This window comes from Chaetodon trifascialis, chromosome 18 (assembly GCF_039877785.1).
Source record: "Chaetodon trifascialis isolate fChaTrf1 chromosome 18, fChaTrf1.hap1, whole genome shotgun sequence".
NCBI lineage: Eukaryota > Metazoa > Chordata > Actinopteri > Chaetodontiformes > Chaetodontidae > Chaetodon > Chaetodon trifascialis.
The window spans coordinates 9287997-9310702 of NC_092073.1; positions in this window are offsets into that span (position 1 = coordinate 9287997).

A 22706-nucleotide genomic window follows, 5' to 3' on the forward strand; every position below is an offset into this window, starting at 1 on the left:
CAACAGCTCTTATCCCGCTCCATTTCAAACCACAGGAGGAGGGGATGCTGCTCCTGATCTACACTCTCGCTAACTGCGTGCGTGCCTCACTTGCGCGTTAATATCTCAAATGAAAGCTTAAAATTCTAAGAGGTATAAAGATAACAACATCCCAAAAGACATCATTGTTCTCTCAGAGAAATAAAAGAAAATGAGGGATGAGAATGATAGTGAGCTGAACGGTGAGTTTTGACAGGATTCTTACCTAAAATGAGAAGACTGTCTCTCATTTACATCTGCAGACCAGGACTGTCAAAACCCCTGTAGAGTTTTATCAAGGTGAGTCGGATTTAAAATGCACTCGTACGTACAGCTCATCTGCGCGAACCGCTCTGCACATAGACCTTTGGTATGAATGGTTGTATGCATGTTGAATAACACGGAGCTGCTCTCTTACCGGCTAAGTCTGAGAAAAAAAGAGGAGTACAAAAAAAAAAAAAAAAACAGAGCTGACAGTGTCTCTCTGTTACCCCAGTAGAATTGAATTGCATTGGCATAAACATACAAGACTCTCACTCTCTCCCTCCCTGACTCTATTGACTCTGTGGATAATCTTGACTCCCCAGAAAAATCCTTAAGCAGCTGGCCACAAACCTTGTGCTTGAGTGCACATGCATACAATATCTTCCCCCAGCCCTGGGGCTGTTTCTTCCCCCCTCTTTCTTTTTTCCCCTTCTTCTTCCCCAGTTCTCCAGTGAGATCCTGAGCCAACATGTCTGGAAAAAAGGCAGGATTTGTTGGTAGGGACTGCAAGCGAGTGCCAAAATCAACACCGCTCCTCTCCTCGGGGAGACCTGCAGCAAATTGGACTCGAGCTGGGTTTCTGTCTCTCGGACCTGCATGGGGCTGCCGGCGTCCACTGCTGGGCCCCGCGGTGAAACCAGAGAGGCTTGTGTTCATTTTTGTTTAAAAAAATAACAGCAACCCACAAGTAAAGTGGTGTAAATTGTACATAGTTCAAATGGATTGATTTCCTGTGTAAACAGGTAGGGCCATTAGAGAGTTGGTTTTGATTTGTGACCATGCTAGAGCCGTATTAGTGGTTTCCTTCACTCTGGCCCACAGGTATGGCAGCCAAATAGCAAGTGTGTACATCTGTGAATGCTAAAATAACAATCGGAAGTATGGAATACTAACTATAGCAACAGCATGCCATGGATTCTAGCTGCGGGTTGGAATAGACATAGAAATTAGTCGTGAATGAAAAGACAGAACAGGGCAGCACACACTGTCAGTTTTCATTTGGTTTTCTGATAGATATTGTTCTGAGATATCAGAGAAGGTGGCGGGCAAGTGGGTTCAGTCTTGTATAGCTTCAGCAACCCCTTTGTATCATTACACCTCCTCACGTCAAAACCCAACTGGACAGCTGCAGATGACACCTTGTTTGAAGAGTTTGACGTTTGATCGAGGATGTGTTTGATGCAGGGGGAATAAAGGCTAACACCTTAGCTTTTCAAACTGGGGTGCTGCTGTTTGAAGTATGAGGGCAGCGCAGGGAAGTCCAGGTATGTTCTGATCAATTGCTATTGACGTTTCAGGGTGGAAAAAAAAAAGTGTGATTCAAAAGCATGGTGATGATGTCAAAACGGAATTTAAAACTTAACCAGGAAATGAGACTGAAAGTATTAAGAATTAAGCTCAAGCTGGTGCAATGAACATTTGTTGTTGTGTAGCTTGTACCTGCATTGTTTTGTGAAACTGCAATCTAAACATATGTATGATACTATTTTAAAACTTGGCCATCATTTAAGGGGCTGTACCTCAATACTAACATTCTGATTGTGTAATTTATGATTTGTAAAGCCCCGACACTCTTAGTTTAATGAGCAAAGCAACAGTAACTTTGAATTCTTGTACAGCACATCTACAGCTCACAGTGATCATGGTGGTAGATCACAGAAGTAGGTTTAAATTCAACCATCAATTTTGCTGGTTAAAGTGAAAGCTAACGTTCTATCATCTTCAGCTAGTTAGCTAATTACAGGCTAGCATCAACTTCATGAGTTGACAGAAAACTTTACTGTACTTGTAACAGACTGTACTAGCATTCTGTCATTTTAAGTCCGAACCTGACCTCAGCCTGGTGCAGTTAATGTAAGCTTTGAATTTGTGTTACCCTGTCACGCAATCGTTGTTACAATGGTTCCAGCTTGTCTGTGTACCTTAATTAAATTTATGTGGACACTTTGTAAATGACATTCAAAAGACATTGTCTTACATAGTCATGACTGCACCATTTTAAGAAGGCTCGCCGTGACGCCATGACGTGACTGAACTACTAAATACTGAATATTTTATTTACATCATTTTAAAATGTTTGTCCATAGCCGGCCCAACCCATTAGACTTGATGGGTCCCAATGGCTCAAGTCAGGTATCTATCCATCTATCCATCCATCCATTTTCCATACCCGACTATCCCTTTTCGGGGTTGCAGGGGGGCTGGAGCCTATCCCAGCTGTCAACGGGCGAGAGGCGGGGTACACCCTGAGCAGGTCGCCAGCTGTTTGCAAGGCAACATATACAGACTTCACACTCACACTCATACCTAAGGACAATTTAGAGTCACCAGTTAACCTAATGAGCATGTTTTTGGTCTGTGGGAGGAAGCTGGAGTGCCCGGAGAGAACCCACGCATGCACAGGAAGAACATGCACAGAGAGGCCCTACCCGACCCGGGGATCGAACCGGCTACCTTCTTACTGTGAGGCACACGCACTACCTGCTGCTCCACCGTGCCACCCCCCTCTGATCTACATACATGCAATTACCAAAAGAATAAGGCTAAAGCAGGGGCCCTCAGCAAAAACTCTGCATCCTCACCGGCTCTATCCTGTAAAGAGCAAGACAGAGGTGGTGATGTCACTCTAAACTCTGACAACATCCAGAGCTGCTTCCACAAGGCAGGAAAATACTACAGACAGTGGACACCACCCTTCAAACTCTTTAAGTACAGAGTATCACTCTTACTATAGCCCCTTGTATATTGCTTTAACCGGCCTGCTGTGCCAAGTAACAGTTACAAAGGTATCATAGGAAAATCACTGCTCATGGGAGACTAAATATGATTAAAACAAACATTTGAAACAGAACTAAGACTGTGACAAAAAAAAAAAATTGAACATGAACACATGTGACTGATTTAGCAAACAGTGAATTAACATGTTTAACACCCTGTGTTAAAGATCAGATTTATAGCACCCATCATTTCAGCATTTTGTGAAAATACACAAAAATGCACAGTAATGTTAAACATTTCAGAAAGTTGCAAAGGAACATTTTTAGCAAAAGCAAGCAGAGGAAATGCTGATAAGTGTGAAACTCACAGTCGCCTAACCTTTTGCTCTCCTTTGCCATGGCACACCACAGCAGAGATGAAATCAACTGAAGATTTTAGTCATGAGCATATTTCTCAGTGCTTATGGTTTACATTCAAGCAGAAAGTCTTGAGTGGATTAAAGCATCTTTCTCTATCCACTGCATCGAACGTGTGAGATGAGCAGATGTCATGTCTCATGGTCCCTGTGAGATTACACACAGGCTTTGTCTCAGCATGTAGAGACTGTTAGATATGTCAACTCCGCATTACTCTGCTCTGCTTCCCACGGGATGCGCTAACTTTCTGCTCTCTGCTGAACAGGAACAAGAAACCTGGTCTGAACCTGACCATTTCAAACAAGTCACTGATGATGCTGTTGCTTTGTTATTTAGTCCTATACATGATTACCTATGAAAAACTGTCAATAATAATATTAGGTTTAGTTTTTCACAGAATATAACTTAATGAAACAGGTCTACCTGCAGGTTTAGGGTGTCAAAAGATACAGTGAGCACAGTTTTTGAGGAGTAGTCACAGATGTTTTGGAGGTTAACTTCCTCATTATACCTGAAAAGAGATGTGATGAGAAAAATTTAGCTTCCTCCGTCTATAGTCAGCGTGAAAGTGTCTTTCTTCTTTTTCTTGCTGCATCACTAGAAACACCGTTTCTGTTTGTAGCACTACTTACACATGCACAACGTTCCTCTAGTGAAGGAGCATGCAGAGAGAAACATCTGTGCATATGTGTGCATTGTGCATGCACAAGCACGTGTAAATGCTTGAAGGTGTATATGAATGGGGTAGCTTGCTTGTATGAATTACAGTCCTGTAGCCAGAGGAAACCTTTTTGACGGGCATCTTTTCCCAGGCATGTCTCATCATTTTGTGTTCATTAACCATTAAAAATGATTATGGGAAACAATTCAATAACAATGGATGGAATTCAGGGATAGATGGATAAAATAATTTAAAGGCTGCTGCACCTTCATTATGAGCCTTCACGATATTCTGATTATGCATTTACTGTGTCACAAATTGCATGCACGTCACAATCACTGGGCCAACTGACAGATCAGTAAGGCGTCTGGGATGCTTGAAATAATCAAAATAAATATATCATGGGTTGTGAAAACATAACAGTAAAAAATAATAAAAGAAATACCTCAGCAACCTGTGGCTTCAGCAAACGTGTCTTCCCACAGCGGCTCTGTGTCTGAGAATGACGTGTCTGTGTGGAATCTCTTCAGGAAGTGAAAATGTTCCTCAGCACTCACAATGACTTTTCACACATTGCAGGGGATGCACCAGTAATTTATCAGTCTCATTGTTGTATTTTTAAGCCTTCTTTGCAACGGTCCATGTTTACACCGAAGAGTAGAAGTAGCTACTGGTAATAAAATGGCTATAAAACCACGTCAGCTAGCAAGACAATAAAGCCTGTTTGTGTAATGAAATCCAAAATGTGGAACATGTTCCTAAACTTAACTCAGCGTTTTTGGAAATAAACTGGAGTGGAAAGGATCTTCTATCCAAACATTTGCTTATACTATAGCCAGGCAGGTATCCTAGCTTAGCATAAAAGCAGGAAATTGGGAGAAACAGCTAGCCTGGCTCTGTCCAAACCTTAGCAGCAGCTCATTAATTAAAAAAGCATATCATTTAATTGTTAGAAAAATGACAGGAAAAAACAGAGAAAGCTTTATGAGGGTTTATGGAAATGGAAATGGAAAGTTTCTTTGCGCTTACTGAAGATCCAATTTTATGGGGTGGGCATACGAGCATTGTGACATCACATATAGATTGGAAGAAAAAAATTGGTCCAGTATTCAGCTTCCAGGCGTGTCATGTGGAAACTTGCTCCATGCACACACACTGAGTGGTCTTTTCAGGGTAGGAGACATCTGTGAAGCAGTTAAAATTCTAAAATGACACATATTTGCATAATAATTCAGGATTTTTTAATGAGGGAGAAGGAGTAAACGTAATTTTAAGGATTTTTTTTAGGAACTAGAGTTTTAGGTATATTTTAAAACAAATCTGGAGGCAAACTTTAAATATTTAAACTGGCATTTGTAAAGCACTTTAAAATCAAGGGGCACAAATGAAAAAAATACTATTATAAATGTAATTTCATTCATCCACACTCACAAGCTTTGGCACAATTGTCCAAAGGATGCATTATCAGCGGCTGTAGGGAAATGTTAGTTTCCCATTGGTGAAATGCGATCTGGCTGAAGGGGCGACTGCTTATCTCCTGTCCTGAAGCTTCCTGATCCCACCAAGAGGAAGGCAGGCTCCAGCACTCAGGAATATCACCTCTGAGCACATTCCTCCTCCTTATGTAAGACACTGCATTGTTTCCATCAGAGAAATCTTTTTCAAATGTAGGATAACCTGATAACTACAGGAAGTGCTGTAACTAGTGCCATTCCAGACTTGTTGTACATGCTGCTTTTCTGAGTCAAAAGGAAGATATTTCTTCTTTTCCATAATAAACCTGAACACATGGCTTCTTTAAATCATGGTCACCTGTTTTCTGTGGAATATATTGTATTTAGAGGCGTATTTTTCCCACATTCTGACTCTCCTCTGCTCTCTCCTCTTCTTTCTGAGTGCTTCAAAGAGCAGGTATCCACAACCCCCTGGGGCCCAGTGATTGAAAGCTCAGAAGGAAGGACTGAATGCCGAAGTCTTATAAAGAATGCAACAGAGAATACATACAGTATGTTATTCAGATTACATTCTAATGTCGCTGCTCTGTCAACACATAAATGATCCAGAAACAAGTTATTTAAGGATTTCAGAGGTGATGTTGAGCAAGTCAATGGAAGGAAAAAAGAAAGTGCGCTGTGTTAAACCATGTGATAAATTCATTAACTTCAGGGGAGATGAAAATCAGAGGGACTGATCTGGCAAAGGCATGGCTTCTTCTCTTTGACCAAAGATGGCATGACATACTTCTGACAAGCTCACCATGTTATGGCAGGAGAGAAAAATCCGCCCTCCTCCGTTTTAATGGTTTTCATCTCTATAGAGTAGGTGTGACCACTTCAAATATTCTGGAAATCTTGGCGTAGAAAACTTGTGCGATTTGCCCTCCACTGGGAAGCTTCCAGATGTCAGAGCACCAAGCGATTAGCATGGCCCCAACATTAAGAGGAGGGGAAACTCGGATACAAACATATTAATCAACCACTCTCCCTGCAGGCCTCCGGCCACCCCGCTGCTGCCATTGCAATCCGCTCTTCGCATGGCTGTAAAAATCGGTTTCCTCTGCCTGTGAGCCATCTCAGCGACTGTCTCTCCGCATAATCAACTCATATCAAAATGCCTCTCCAGCTAGACAGACTCCCACAGTGCCACAGGCCACACACACTCACACAAGCGGTGGCTTGGTGACACGGCAGATAAAAAAAAAAAAAAAAAAAAACTACCACCCCCTCTGGCAAAATAGTAGAAGTCAGAAATAGAAGAATATATTTACTCGTTATCTAATGAGGGAATAAAAGGGCAAAGCGCACAGAGATGCTTTCTGTCTTGAGTTAAAGTAAATGCCATACGTCGGATACTCCCCCTCCTTGAAATGTCTGCATAATTATTTCTAAAATTTGTTTGCAGAGGTATCATTTACCCCATTTCCGCGGTGGACTGGGGGTGCAGCTGCGCAAAATGAATTTGTCATCAGGTTTAAAGCTTTTTTGGCAGGCTATCCCGGAGCCAGCCAAGGTCCTTGAAGTAGGAAAGGCTTTCCCGCTGCTCGGCTCCTCTGCATCCCAGCAGGTCCGAGGATTAAATTTACGGCTGCCGTCAAAGCCTCTGACAGGCCTTAAAGGGAGAGCATTGCTTCTTCAGCTCCACCAGATATCATTCCCAGAGGACTGGGAGATGATGCTTTTTTATTGGCAGCTGCGGAGCAAGTGGTGCCCCAGTGAGCTGGCATAATGTGACTCTGGGCTTAGACGCCACGCATGCCACTACTCACTATGTCTCTCTCCATCTCGCCTTTTCTTTCTCCCCCAGCCGTGTCATTCATGCATGTCGTCACCCTCGTGCTTATTCTGCTTGGTTTGTCTACTCCCATCAGTCTGTCTCCCTATACGTGCATCTCACTCCACCTCTCCTCCAACTGCATCTTCATCCAACAGCACACTTGTTCAGTCTCAGAAGTTATTTAAAAACTGTGATCCCGAGCCACAAGTCCCCCTCGGTTGTACTCAGAAATTCAGAATCCATCTCAGATCTGCCCTTTTAATCTCAGGCTTCTTATGCATGGCACAGTGTTTTGACTCAGCACATTAAGTGCTTCATAAGGAGAAAATGTATGAGTCATGTGATCTGCATAGTCCACAGACATACAGGGTACTTAAAGTGTCCTATACCAAAAGCAGTTTCATTCTCTTTTTCTGTACTATTAACTGACAAAACCTAAAGTCTGAAACTGAATTCTCCTCACTTTGTGTGTGTGACCAGATAAAATTGTGCAGAGTTTTCCATTTTTAAGAGGATTTAAATCATTTTTAACATATTTATTAAGCAGGTGCCAAGCTGATCCTACAGATTAGTGTTGGGGCCAATCTAGACGTATTTTAATGAATGTGCACTGGCTAAAATAAAAGCTCCTTGGCTATTTTTCATTAGGAAAGAGCAGGGTACAAAACATTCAGGTAGCAGGTTCTCCTTTTAGTGGTGGGGTGGTACAGCAGTCGGTCATATCAGCTCTCATTAATTAGCATTTATTCTCTGAGTATGTTGATAACAGGACAGTACTAAATTTGGCTGCTTGCTCAATAAAAATTTGATCACAAAAAAAAGTATAAATTTGGCTACTGATAAGTTTGTGTGTTCTCTGTTGTCTGGTGTCTCAACTCAAGCACTAAAATTATGAGGGAAGACCCTCCACTTGGTAAAATCACTCTACAATCGGACTGAGGATGCTCAGAATTTAAATCAGTTACAGTTGATATTTCAATGTATCGTATATGTATTTCATGAACATTAAAGTAAATTTGGAATTTCCCCTCGCGGGATGAATAAAGGAATATTGAATTGAATTACTGAATTGTAAATGTAAGTATTGGATCAGCTGCGGTCGACTGGCGACCGGTCCAGGGTGTACCCCGCCTCTCGCCCGTTGACAGCTGGGATAGGCTCCAGCCCCCACGCAACCCCGAAAGGGATAGGCGGTATAGAAAATGGATGGATGGATGGAGTATTGGATCAGACTGGGCAGCTGCCTGATTAAAGGATTCAGATTTGGATTGCGACCAAAAAAAGCTTCATCCAGATCTTCCTAATATGTGTTGAAACATACCTCTGGAGGCTTAAGGCCTCATTCATTTCATGATATTACACCATTTACACAGGTACCAATCAAATGACCCATACCAACAGTGTAAGTCTGAACCAAAACTTTATGTCTGTGGACACAATGTAGCTTTCACTGCAGAATAATAGAGAACACTTAAATTCCCTCTTTGTGTCTAAACAAATAGCAAGGATATACTGATTTCTTTGCAAAAAAATTTTTTCAGTTCACTTTCAACAAAAGCCACCAGTTTCTATGTCATGTGTCTGTGGGTCCAACAGGTCTATGTTAGCTAGGTATCTGTATACAGCAAGCAAACAGAAACGTAAGAGCAACAAATGAAAGTTCAAAATTTCACCTTGGGTTCATGGCAGTTTTTCCAGCTCTTACTCAGTCAAGGTGAGCCCTCAAGCACCTCTCAGCTGTACTTCTTAGAGCTATTGATTTTCCTGCTCTCCTTCTCCGGCACTGCTCCAATTACAAAGAACCACAAGGATTTCCATGAACTGCTCCGAGACCACTTGTCTAGCACTCGTTCAGATGCTGTGCCTGGCCCAGGAAACAAACCTTGGGAAAGTGTTTGTCGGAGGGTTAATGAATTTAGATCAGTGTTTGCCGCAAACACAGCCTCGCTATCCATTTCAGCGGCCTTGAAGTCGGCGGGCCTGAGGTTAGAGTTGGGTCGTCTCCGAGACAATGCAGCTGATTAGGGTGGCAAACACCGGAGACTGTGGAACAGTGTCTCACAGCCAGAGACTGGCTAAATGCTAAGCCACGGTCCACAGTGACAAAAGCATGAGGCATTGGTAAAACAGAGGAAGGCGGATAAAGACTAAAATATTGAAACCCATATGATTTACTTAGCAAATGAATGAGAATATGCCCAGCACTGGCACTGTACTAGTTTAATGTAGAGCAGGTGACAATTCAAAACTTTAAACTTTTAAAGTGCTTCTTAAGAGAGGGAATGTTCAATCCAGAAAAGTTGGACATAAATGGCGAAACAGTTGTTATCCTCTTTCCTCCTCCACCTCAAACAGTCATTAAGATGAATGGATTTATCTGTGTCATCTTACATACATGCATACATCTAAATCTTAACTGTAATAAAACAGAGCACAGTGACTCTCGCAGATGTAAGTGATGGATACAGATATCTACCAGGTTACACATAATGTTAATATTTTAACATGGAAAGTGAGTATAGTACATAAAAATGTCCAGATAAAATGAGAAGATTATCCCCCATAAAAGGTTAACAGAAATGAAATGGTTTCTCCCAGTACTGTCGCCCTTGCTGGGACTAAATTGTGAGTTCATCTTCACACACTCAGACGTACAGGCTATTGATGCAAGATATGAGCAAGATAGTGACTGACGTCTGGATACTGTGAACTCACCCAGTTATTCGAAACACATTGCAGCGTGCAAGTCATCTGCAGGCTAAAACCCTTCGCTGACAGCTCGCATTTCACAGCTGGGAGCCCAGACGGAAATATTATACAGTGTCCTGGCTAAGAGGGAGGATTTAAAATGTATCAGTTTATAAAGACAGCCAAAGGTGATAAATCATAACTGCATAAAAGACTGTTTTGGGACCAAAACTCACAACATTTTCTTTTCCCTCCCTGTAACTCTAAGAGACTTACTTGTCATGCACAGGTCTGTCCCTGTTGAGAGCAGATTCACTGCACATTTACGCTGGTATAAATAGCATTTCCTCGGGAATAAGCCAGCTCTTATTGGAGATGCAAGTTTGAGCAGGGATGGCAATTTGTGCCCATCATGCAACACTAATTTATAATGACACCCCTGGAAACGCTGCTTCTCGTTTCATTTGCAATGCTAACTTGCCTCCAGACCACGCTAACATGGCTCAACAGTCGGATACGAAGGGGGCTAATTGCGCAGAGGTGGCCAGTAGCAACATGAGAGCCTATAATTGGAGGACACGCTCAGTGTGTGTGAAGAACCATTTGCATATCACTTCCACTGTCTCTGTGAGGTGATGGAACATTATTAGCTGGAACACTTGCAATGCCCACGGTTGGCACTTCCTGCATTTATTTATTTTTGCCTCCCATTTTCTGTCCGCCTGTCCAAATCACTCTGCAAAACTCTTCTTTGTACGTTTTTCTCTCTAAACTGTCATTGATGAACCTGCCACTTAGATGTGTCCTTCCAAAAACTGCTGCAGGAAGACAAACAGAGATGGAAGATTATCATAATGATGCATGAGTTATTAGCATGAAACTTTCTGCCATGTCTGCTGAAACAAAATCCCAGCCTAACTGACCACCGTGTAGCGGGGCATGGATAGCAACCAGCAACATGAGCAGCTTCTGTCTGGCAGCAAGACTTCTGCTTTGACAGTCGTGGTCCTTTGAGAGCCTCATTGTGTGTGGAGCTCTACTACCAAAGGCTCTCCGGTGTAAGTTTCTATGGGGGAGTGCCAGTACATAGCCGTAGCCACACTAATGTTACTGCTCGTCATCTCTAAATACCTTGTTATCCTCTGAATACACACATGCAAGCTAATTTTGAGTGGAAATATGTTTACACACAAGGTGTGTTGTTGGGGAAAATCACCTGTATATCGTATGTCAAGAAGAACAATTAATAATTTAGTGTGGAGTTCCTGTTTAACACTGATAAAGGGAGCAGGGGGCTAAAGGGAGCAGCTTCATTACACTTTTAAAAAGCAGAGGACTAACTTTCCGCACTCTGTTTTGAGCACTTCCCTTTTAGACCTTGTGGGGCTTGTTACGGGAGACAATACACCTAGGAGCCGCGGAGCTGTCCAAGCCTCCTCTCTGGCGAACAATGAGCCTGTTGTGCTTTCCTCAGTAGTGAGGAGAAGTCCTGGGAGACCGGAGAGGCAGCTGTGGTGGGATCCTGGGACAAGGGCTTGGACTCTGGGAGGAGGAGTGCAGCGGAGGTTTTTTTTTTTTTTTTTTCAGAGAGGGGTGTGAGGTTATGGAGTCTAGAGGGTCTGTGTGTTGTGGGAACCCCAGATCTCCCCGCTCAACCCACCACACCCCATCCCCCCAATCTTTTCTGACTCCAGAAAAAGGCCAATGCGACAGAACTGCCATTTGCAATGCAGATCATGTCCAGGAGGAAGGAAAAAAGAAGCCGGGAATCAATGGTCCTGTATCAATCTGCTGACTGCTAATGTCCTCCACATTCTGATTCTTGACCCCTTCCCTGCCGTCCCCCAGACAAACCACCATTGTGCCCCTGGGCCCCACCTTTGTCCCTCCACTCTATTGCATGGCCAAAGATGCCACATTAGGCGAGGAAAATCCACAACTCTAGGTTTCTTTGAAGACAGACGCAGTAACTGTCATTTAGAAATGTGTTTAGCAGGTTTGGGGCCACGACATAATGGGCTGAAAAGAGAAAAGAGTGAGAAGGGGGAGGGTGGAAAAGTCAGGGAACCAGTCAGTGTTTGGCGAACACAACATTTAACCCTTGTGGTCATTGTCATAATATCCCAATTTGTGTCACAAATCTGGTTAGAGTGATACGGTAAATCAGTAAAAGAAAGGGAGAGTGTCAGGTGACAGCGCTCAGTGACAAAGGGGAGGTCGTTTGAAATCTCAGCCTCAGCACTCATCATACCTGAGCAGCGCTGGATGGACAAACCACCTCATTATTTTTACATCAAGACTGTAATGAACTAACAGCTTCATCAACCTGTTAAATAAACACACCAATTAGCAAATCAGAACATCCCCTGTCTCTTTCATCTCCAACTAGTGATAACATCACAAAGATGTTTTACTTTTGATGGAACACCTCAGAAACATTCATTTGAATGTTGCTCTCATTATGCCCTTGCTATGATATATTTCAATTTGCAGGGCTGATTACATATCATTCAAGCCTGATAAGCCAGTAATGTTTTTTCATTTCATTTTTTTTTTTTTATTGCCTCACATTCTGATAAATTTCATTTAATCTCACTAGATCTAATACATTATCGTTTTGACTCCCCCACAAAAACTTTGAGAGATAACCAGCTCTGCTTATTCCCTAATGCATCCAGATGCTAACAAGCCCACATGAAATGCAACACACTGTGCCGCTCTCAGCTGTTCTGGCAGAACAGACGGAAATGCATACAATTAGCAAATCTGCAACTCTTATGGAAAGCGTCCCAGCTATTTCTAGCCATTAGTGATTTAGTTTGAAGTGGCAAACTGCTTCCAAGCCCTTGACCGCGGGGGGTGGGGGGAAAGAATACCAGCGGGGGAGTAAATTGGCCGAGATGTGATTCTGAAGCCGAAAGTTCAGCATGTGCAGGGTGGTTGGCCTCAGACTATTCATTATGCTGCAAGATTGAGATGGAGGGTCGTCTTATGGCACATTGGCTCTGGTTTGCAGGGGAACAGCTGAAAAAGAACCACATATGGATGCAGTGACCTCTCAACCCACTCAGGGACTGACTGAGGACTTAAAATCATTGTATCGCCCCAAGGTAATGAGCGAACTAGGAGCATTTTGTTGTTGTGGATCTGGTTTTCAGTCAGCTGCACATGTGGATGACATTTTATTTAGTGGAAAAGGTTGCATGGCATCGTTTTAAGCACGCAGACTCATTTATATTCCCTCTGTGTTCACAGTTTGGACAAAAATAAGAGCAGGAAGACGGTTGTGTGTATTATAAGGGCACGCTCCACTCATCATGAGTGCTTTTTCATCTACTTTTGCACATCCTCTCCACCCCATAGCGCATATGCATGATTTCTGACCAGACTGCCCCTGCATAAAAATGCTATACAGTGGATTAGCTACCACTGAATGGTATGATTTGGAAGCCAATCTGTCAGTTCTCCCTGTCCATGAGAAGCCTGTTCAGTCCTGTTGCCTGCTGTTTATTTATGAGCAGGTCTAGGCCCAGCTTTGTTAATCATTCATGAAACTTCGACGGCCTGCAAAAGAAGTCAACATCATGCTGGATCCTTATCCCAACCAATTGTCGGGGTAAAAAATATCCAATTTTCTGTGAGATTATAAAATGAATATAGATGGGAGGAATGGGAAGAAAATCCATAAGTGAACAAGCAGGGATTCACAGTGCGCTGTGGCATTGTGTCTCAGAATGATTTATTACTTCGCTCTTAAAAACAAATAAGGATTGCTAATGATTTGGGTCCATGTAATCTCCTATTTCTGATAATTTAACCTCCAATCATTATCTATTCAGCTTGACCTGGTGTTGTTTTCCCTTTGAGATAACCCATCAAATAACACAACCCATTACATCCAGAACTGGTATTCTGCAATCTCCTGCCACCCGCTCCAATAGCAATATAGTTCCCAAACTCCATTCTCATTAATAAGTGAAAATAAATTATGGGGGGGAGGCCAAATAAATTGAAATGTTCCTTAGAGGTCAGTGGCAGTACTCAGACTGGCAAAAATCACTGTTGTAAATCAGGGAGTTGAAAAGTTCGAATTAAAATTGTTGACATATTTATCACGGGGCCCAAAGCAGTCAGATATTAAAAGTGGAAGGCAGAAAATAATAACTTGATTAACAGGAAATAATGTGGTCTTTTTATAAACTAATGTGCTTGACCTCAGTGCAAGCGTCTGGAGCCGCGTTTGGAAATTTCCTTACGAAGGAGGGGAGGACAGAACAGGTCACCGCTGGAAACCTTTTTTGGCAAATGGAGGTTTGTGGAGGGGGAGGTTGTTGGGTACTATGTACATTTGTGTGAGAGAGAGAGAGAGAGAGAGAGAGAGAGAGAGAGAGAGAGAGAGAGGGAAAGAGAGAGTGTGTGTGTGTGTGTGTGTGTGTGTGTGTGTGTGTGTGTGTGTGTGTGTGTGTGTGTGTGTGTGTGTGTGTAGTGGGGTCAGCTAAGCTCTCCTGGGTCAGTTTGAACAGTGTGAAGATCATAAATCCATAAACCCACACAATTAGCCTCTATTAAGACACCAGCAAACACTTTATAAATCAACTTCATTGCTGACAGCTGATGTCAGTGTTTGGAGTGCAATCGTACCTACACACTACCTTAGTCTGACGCATGTTGGAAAGCTTACTTTAATGTTTTGGTTCATTGACGGTTCTCAGTGCCTAAATGCAAGTAAGCAAAATGTCCTACAATTAGCTTTTATAGGATAGAATGAGACTTACATGTGTCCTTCAGGTTAGAGATTTTAGTGATTATCAGGTTGTAAACAAAGCTGATTCCTTGTAGCTTTTTTCATGTAGGCATGGAAAACATATAGGTATTCTGTGTTAGAAGAGAGATCAGAGTGTGCAACCACACAAGGCTGGACAAAGCTTAACTTTGAGCTAAACACTAACATCAAAATGCTAGCATGCTCACATGTTAGCATGTGAACATGCTGAGGTTTAGGAGGTAATGTTAACCATGTTTAGCATTTTAGTTTAGCATGATCACCAATGAGAGATAAGGTACTGGAAATATTTAAATGGTCGCTGCTGATATTGTTAAAAAAAAATCAGGGAATCACCAAAGTTGTTAAAATGTACAAAATTTAATTGCAATCCATCCAACTGTTGTTGAGATATTTCAGTCTGGACCATAATAATGGACCGACAGATGGATGACATTGTGATCCCTAGAACCACCCTGCTAGCATGGCCAAAAAAACACAAAATGAAAGCTTCTACACATGTAGGATCTTGCATTTTAGGGTTGCTTCCTATAGTCGATTGTAAAAGAACAAAGAGGGACCTATTACGCAGTCTTGGCTGTCATTATGTGCTCTGAGATTAATATGAGAAAATCATTAAAAATCTTTTAATCAACAGCCAGGTACTTAGAGTGAGCCACGTCAGAAGTTTTGTCTTGTTTTACTTGGCAGCACTGGGGTTCAAATGGCATCGTAATCACCTGCTCAAAAAAAGCCAACTGTAAGAAAGTGATTAATAAACTAAAGTTCTGCTCCAAGTGTGCTCTGTGTGAACATGTCCTCAAATATCTGAGAAGAGCCATTAACTGCAGTTTGAGTTCTCATTAGACTGTTACAGCTTTTATTATCATGGGGGTGGGTGTGTGTGTGTGTGTGTGTGTCTCTGCTGGTGTTGATTTGTGCCTGTATGTGGACGTGCACGAGTGCGCGTGCATGTATATACAGTAAGTGAGCCCCTGGATGCGTGCGATGTAATCACGCGCAAATTCTTCAGCCTTGTTTCCGCCACTTTATGACAAGATTTGACAAATGTTGAGGCACAGCTGCACAGGGAAGTGCTGCAGCTCTGTTTGGAAATATTTCTGCTGCTGTGGTGCCAGCATTCAGGGATTAGGCCCAAGGAAGGCTGCATTACTCAAGAGATGGAACATCTGTGTTTCTGAAGGGCAATCCACAAGATACCCAGCGGTCTTGGAGGAGAGATGAGGTTCAGCGCTAGCCATTTCAAAAGGTTAGCCAATTTGCCTTAAACCAAATGGAGCGGGCAGTCTCATGCTGCACTGTGTATTCAGCAAACACTGCGGTTATTGGTTGTGCAAACAAATCCTGTTCCAATTCCTGGCTGAAATGGAATGGAGTAGAATAGGTACAAGGAGGACAGAAAATACATGTAAATTAGCCCGAAACTTTACCTAATGGGCTTGTGTGGTGCTGATTAAGATTGATGAGCAGCAATAAATTACTGTACATTAAAGCTTTAGTAAAAACAAGTATGAAGTGCATACAAAAGCTGGATGAAATATAACATTTAGAAAAGTTTCCATTTACATTTCAAGAGTTGCCCAAAATGAGCGTGCATAACAGCATGAAAACATCGGTTCAGTGAAAACGCCTTGATCTTCCTGGGACAACAAGCGCCCAACAGGAGAAAAGATGGATTGGGGACTCGGAGGGTCACCACTGTTTGTGTGTTTGCTTTTGGTGTTTGCAGAGAAGGCCTCTTTTTTACGATGCCATCTGCGCCACAGCAAGAAAGGCCTGCATTGTCTGTACGTGCAAGCCCCTTGTGAATGATCACTGTGTTGAGGCGTTAATGACAATACCATTTGAACTTCCCACACTGCTTTTCTTTCATGGTTTAAAGTTGTAGTCCGTGCGCCAAGGAAAACAAGAGCGTAAAGGACATTTTCTGGCTGAGCAATTATGTGAAACGAGACTGCCCTCGTGTTTTGTTTGTGATGGTTTGTGGTAGAGCAAAATGCTGGCCGGCCGGAGGAAAGTGCAAAAGTTCAGAGCATTGGAAGGTGGATTGAACTGGACCTCAGTACATTGATATTTACATACTGTATATTTTTTTTGAGAATGCCCGTTTCAGCTATGACATTGCTCACGTTACACAGCCGGGAGCCATCTTACTGTTTAATTGTTCATACAATGACCATTGCAAGAACTCTGAGAGATGGTGTTGAATGGACTATTTTAGCTCAGAGACACCTCTGCTAAAAGCCAACTTTTACCTCTGGAACTAAAAAATATGCCTTTTTTTTGACAATAGGAAGTAGGATTTCCCATCTTTTAATGTCTTCAGGACACAGCATAATCTATATTTTCTGGCAGATGAACAGACTGTTAGACCCTGTATTGGATCATTATTCTCACAGAGATTGATTTACAGTACAGGATGCCAGCCAATCTCCTGGGTACAAGAGCCAACCAGCCCTGATGTCATTTATTCTGCAGCTTTATGAAGCCCTGCCTGTGTCACACTGCACTGGAAAAATTAGTCACCAATCAACAAGGAGAGGGAGAAGAAACTAAGTAAAGACAGAAAACTTTATGTCGTTCAGAGGTCAAGCACATCTTGTCAACAGCTGACATCTCACCATGTAAACTTTTCCACATTGCATGTCATCTGCAGCTGCACACTCTCCGCCTGCATGCAATCTCAAGCACTCCGAATCTGCTTGCTCTGCATCCAGCCCCTCACACAATAACTGTCATTCCCACTGGTTAATCACATCAATTTGTGTTGCCGTGGCTGTATGGTAGTTGCTGTTGTTGTTGTTTTGCTGTTTCTGAGCATGCCCAGAGGAGGTGTTCTCCTGAGCAGCTACGAAGAGGGGTCTTTCTTTTTCTGCAGGGTTGATGCAGGCAGCTCATTAGCTGCCTCTCTCCTCATCCCTAAACAGCTTGGTTTGCATATTGAAGCAAATGGAAAGTGAAGGTGTTCTAGGCAGGAGAGGGATGATGGGATTCCGACTTACCTCCTGATTGGCATTTTCCTGCCAGGGCCTCCTCGTTGTGGAAGGGGAGAATAACAAGTCTTCCCCCCAAAAAATACATTTCTGTCTACATTGCTTAGGCCCAGGATTCAACTAAAACACACTTGCCACAGTCTCTGTTGCTGTTCCTGCTGTGGTTGCAATTGCTGTATGGATCTTTTAACTGCATTTATACACAACTTCTTTCTACGAGCAGTGTTGTTATGCATTATTTACCAACTATGCATAGATCTGTAGTTAGCTAAGTGTTATGTAACCCTTGCAAGGCTAATGAGATGGTGATGTATGTTTGAGGCCACACTAAAGAAAATACAAAGGTGGGTAAGCTGTGATAAATGACCTCGGCAGCTGATGCTTCTTGATGTACAGTAAGGTACAGGGTGAATTAAGTTGCTGGGCTGTGTTGTGCTAAAGATGGGGTTATGTAAGCTCTTGGTCCTGGTTGTTTCTTTCTACTGTATAATGACCATGGGTGGCTGATGAACAGGGGCACAGTCAAGATCATTTTTAGCATGGCTTCATGAATGGCCATGCCAGTCTCCAGGTAAGTCAGTCATCCCACTTGTCCTTGTCCCCCTTACTTCAATTAAGCTGGCTTCCTTTTCATAAAAGTTGTTGATTGATGATGCTTTTCTTTGTGTTAATGCCCATGCTGGTTTGGTCATATACTGAACATTTACACTCCACACCATTACTATTCCCTCTCAATAAAGGCAAAAGCCAAAAAATGATCTTTAAAAAATCTATTTATTTGTAGTAAAAATAGTCTAATGACCGTGACCTCAATACACCAAATTCTGCCAGCAGTTGATCCTGACCTCTGACCCTCCCGTGGGGAGAAAAGAATACAATATATCTCTAAATGGATCAGTAAAGTCAACATTAATGTGAATTTAAAAAAAAAAAAAGAAAATGTTTAAAAAAAAAAAAAGTCTCTTCAATATCAAGTCAAATGTAAAGTTGTACTTTGCCTTCCAGCCACTTAGCTTTCAGATCCTCCTCTGAACATGAGACATTTGACCTCCGAAAATGTACTTTTTGCTCATTTTCAGGACTTGGAGCAGCTCATTGACAATTTCATGAAGTGTTGGGGGGTGGGGGACGGCAGTAAATTAGCATGAGGCTCCATCAGAGGCAGAGAGAGGGCATGGTATGGCTTTCTGACAGAGAGGAAATGAGCTGAGAGGATCTCCTGGGCTGCAGCCGGCCTTTGGTTGGCCAGTGTAAAGGCGATGGAGTCCCAGGCCTGGAAAAACTCATAACTCCAGAACGACTGAATGTATGGATCTTTTAGAGTCCTGACCGATCTTTCCAAAGTAAACAAGGTCACTGTGGCTGCTGTCCAATTTTCCGGAGGTTTTCAAAGACCAGCGCCCTGTGTAAATTACACTCCCTGTTAAAAGGGCTTTTTTTCTACCCACAGTTAACATGAGAAGTGTTGATTTTACATGAAAGTCCTCTGTACCTGTGTGAGCATAAACCCACTCCACCAAGTTTTAATTTAAGTAAATATTTGGATTATAAAAAGGGCTTGAGATTACGTGCTGACCATTGTGTCATGAGCACTACCTTCCCCACTAAATCAACACATTTTATATCACACCAGATACAGATACAATTAATTAAATAACATTTTTTTATTAAAATCGGTACTCTGTTTTAGCATTGATTCGAGGTGCTATGAGACTTAAAGGAATCAGAAACTGAGAAAGTGAAGAAAATAAAACCACTTTTGAAGTTAATCATGCAAGAGGGTTGTCAAAGATGTGTTGCAGCAAGACCCCAGGCGACACCAGAAACATCTTTTAATCTGCACTGGGGACATGTAAACAGTCATTAAGACGGTGGGAACTCTATTCATGCTTTTCAGCTGCCTGATAGATGCGGGATGCCTTGCCAATGTCTACACAAGCAGGCGCACCAATGCAAAGCCGACACTTTCAAGAAAAAAAAGGAGCTCGTGTGAAGAACTTTGTGCACACCTTTGCGATTGACACGCATACACACAACACAACACACACACATCTATTCAGGCTGTGTGCAACGTGAAGGGATCCACTCAGGCTGACGATAATGTAGTTTTTCTTCTCCGGAGTTTCTATGGCAGATGTGCTAGCGCTGTAAAAGTGGAAGGGATGCATTGGGGGCTTGTTAATTAGCAGAGTGTTTTGAAAGGCCTCGCGTCCCGCCTTGGCTGGCAGGTTGGCAGCACCTGATTAGTAGGGAATAGCGAAGCGCTGAGACGACGCTCTAGTTCCCCAAAATAAAGAGAGGAAAAATTCTCTCTCTCATGCACACACACACACTCAGGGGGCCCATATGCTGGCCTCATTTTTCCTCGTCTTCACCTGACAAATTGCATTCACGCTGTAAAAAGTGCAGACACTGAAGAGGGAATACATGTGTCTAAAGCATCTCTTTGAACTGGAAATGCTAAGGAGATCATTAGACATACAACATTGTTTTCTGACGTGGAACATGTTCTATGGAAAAGGCTGCAAATTATCTCATATGATGATGATGATATTGTATAAGCAGATGTAAAGTTTACAAAGTTTCAGTTTGGTTCAATTGCAGTGTAATCTGATGTTTTGGTTGTTATTTTTTGGGCATCCAGCATCCTTTATTCGCACACTTCTTAAGTACACATTATTTCCTGAATGACTGTCTTTGCATATGCTTCTGTAATAGTCATATGTGTATGAGTAGACAGTCAAACTAGCAGGTTGTGTTCATGGTGTTCGTAGAAGTGGGTGAAGCCTTCAATCCCTGCATTTGAATGACAGCATTTGAACTAAGGCTGAAATTACAGTTGTGCATAGGTACACATTAACGTCTCCGTGGATCCACGAGAAGGATGGGATGGGTAATCATGAGTTGCAGTGGCTCACGGGGAAGTCTGTGAATACAACTCCCAAATCTCAACAATGCATCATGCAGCCCTGTGTGTCAAACAGGCCAGTGTTTGGGCCAATGTTCTGTCACAAGGCGGGTTTGAAACCAAAAACAATAACTATGTTAATGGTCCATACAGATATAAATGAAGCACGGAGATCATCTCAGAAAGACCCATGATTTCACACTGTCTTGAACTGCAGTGAGAGAGAAACAGAAGAAGGGAACATTTTGTATGTGCATATTTGACAGTTCCTGTGTTTGACAGATGGTAAACACAGTGTGGTAGAGTAGTAGTAGGGTCCGAATGCACACATTATGAGGTCCCTCAGGGTTATATGAATTCAGGATATTTGTGCTTGTGGGCCATGTTGTTATCTGCCTGTTGCCCTCAATGTCAGGACCACCATGGGAAGTCCTTCCCCATGGGGAGTACCTCTCATCTGGACCTCTACTGGGAAAGCTCATTTTTTATTCCTTGTTCTTCAGGTCAAACACAATCAATTGAACTTTTTTTTTTTTGTTTTCTTTTCATGCTAAAATATTAGTATAGTATAGTGAAGTCTAGAGCCAATTTAATGTGACTTCATCTGAACTTATTCTGAACCACTCATCCTGCAGAAGAGTCTGCCCTACCAACTAGTGGCATTGTGCGTGGCAGGTGATACTGACCTGTGACGTTTCAGCAAGTACCAGAAAAGAAGGAAGGGCGAAACAGAGATCAAGTAGGCAGGAGACGTTTTGAGGCCATATATGCAACAAAAAAAGTTGCAACTGTGGGATGGGGGGCATAATCTGGAAGAAGGGCCACCCGGTCACCATGCAGCCAGCCAGATGGGGACACCAGACCTGGGGTGGTACAGGTTACCAGGACCTCCCTTCCACTGGTCCCAGGTCCAACTAATGGACATCTGTCACAGTCCCACGACAGCAGACCCAGCCACTGTCAGAGCTGTAATGAAATATGTATGAAACAAGGATGTTTAGCAGCGGCCAGCCCAGTGCTAATCAATGATTCGATCCACTGGCGGCCAACGCGGAATACATTTATTATACATTATCTTTTCATGCAGTCAATTTTATGCATTCTGATTCCACCTCCAGCCGTATTGCATTGAAATGAGGCAAAGCTGAAATTGTGTTTAAAATTTAAAGTGGTCCCATTGCCCCGAGCTACATGCCCTCTCACTGTCATGCACACAAGATTGTTGGAAAGTGAGACATTTTCTTCTCGCGCACTGCTTGCCCTCCGAGCATCTGCTTGAACAATTGCACAGCCAGTCTTTCCTCAAACAACAGCAAACATATTTGTGGCACAAATAATGTCAATTAAACACCTCTTTCTAATTATGCCAGCAAAAATAGGTGTCCTGTGTGGTGAGCCAGAGCTAAGTGACCTGAACAGGAGTTAGCAGTGGCAGCCAAGGGCAAAGCTGGCTAATGTAAACCAAATCCTGTACCTGGGGAGCACAGCCTATTCAGGCTAATCCGCTAGCCTGGAGGCTGCTGCTTTAATAGGGGCACTGTGGACCTAGTCATTGTCCTCTCTACTCAAGGAGCCCAATGCAACATGTTAGCCCCACCGAGCTGCAAAAGCCCCTCCACCCACTCCTGCCTGAATATTTATCTGAGGCATGTTGGTGGGGGGAGGCAGCGGAGAGGGAGGAGAAAGGAAGTGAGATGTGTGTATTTGTGCGTGTCTGACTGTTACTTGAATATGACAAAAGTTGATGATACGCTATTTTTAAGACAACAATTCACAGCCCACAAAAAGAAACAAAGTGCATTTCACATGTGAGCTTGTAAAACAGCCAAAGATGCTTTGACTCGAGATCAGTGCCGACAACAATGCAAAAAACAGAATATAAATAGACTGAAGGGAACAAGGATGTGGTGGATTGTAGTGGCTGTATTATCAAACGCACCTTTCTCCGCAGGCCTGTCATTTGGCACCAGCCTCCAAGGGAGCA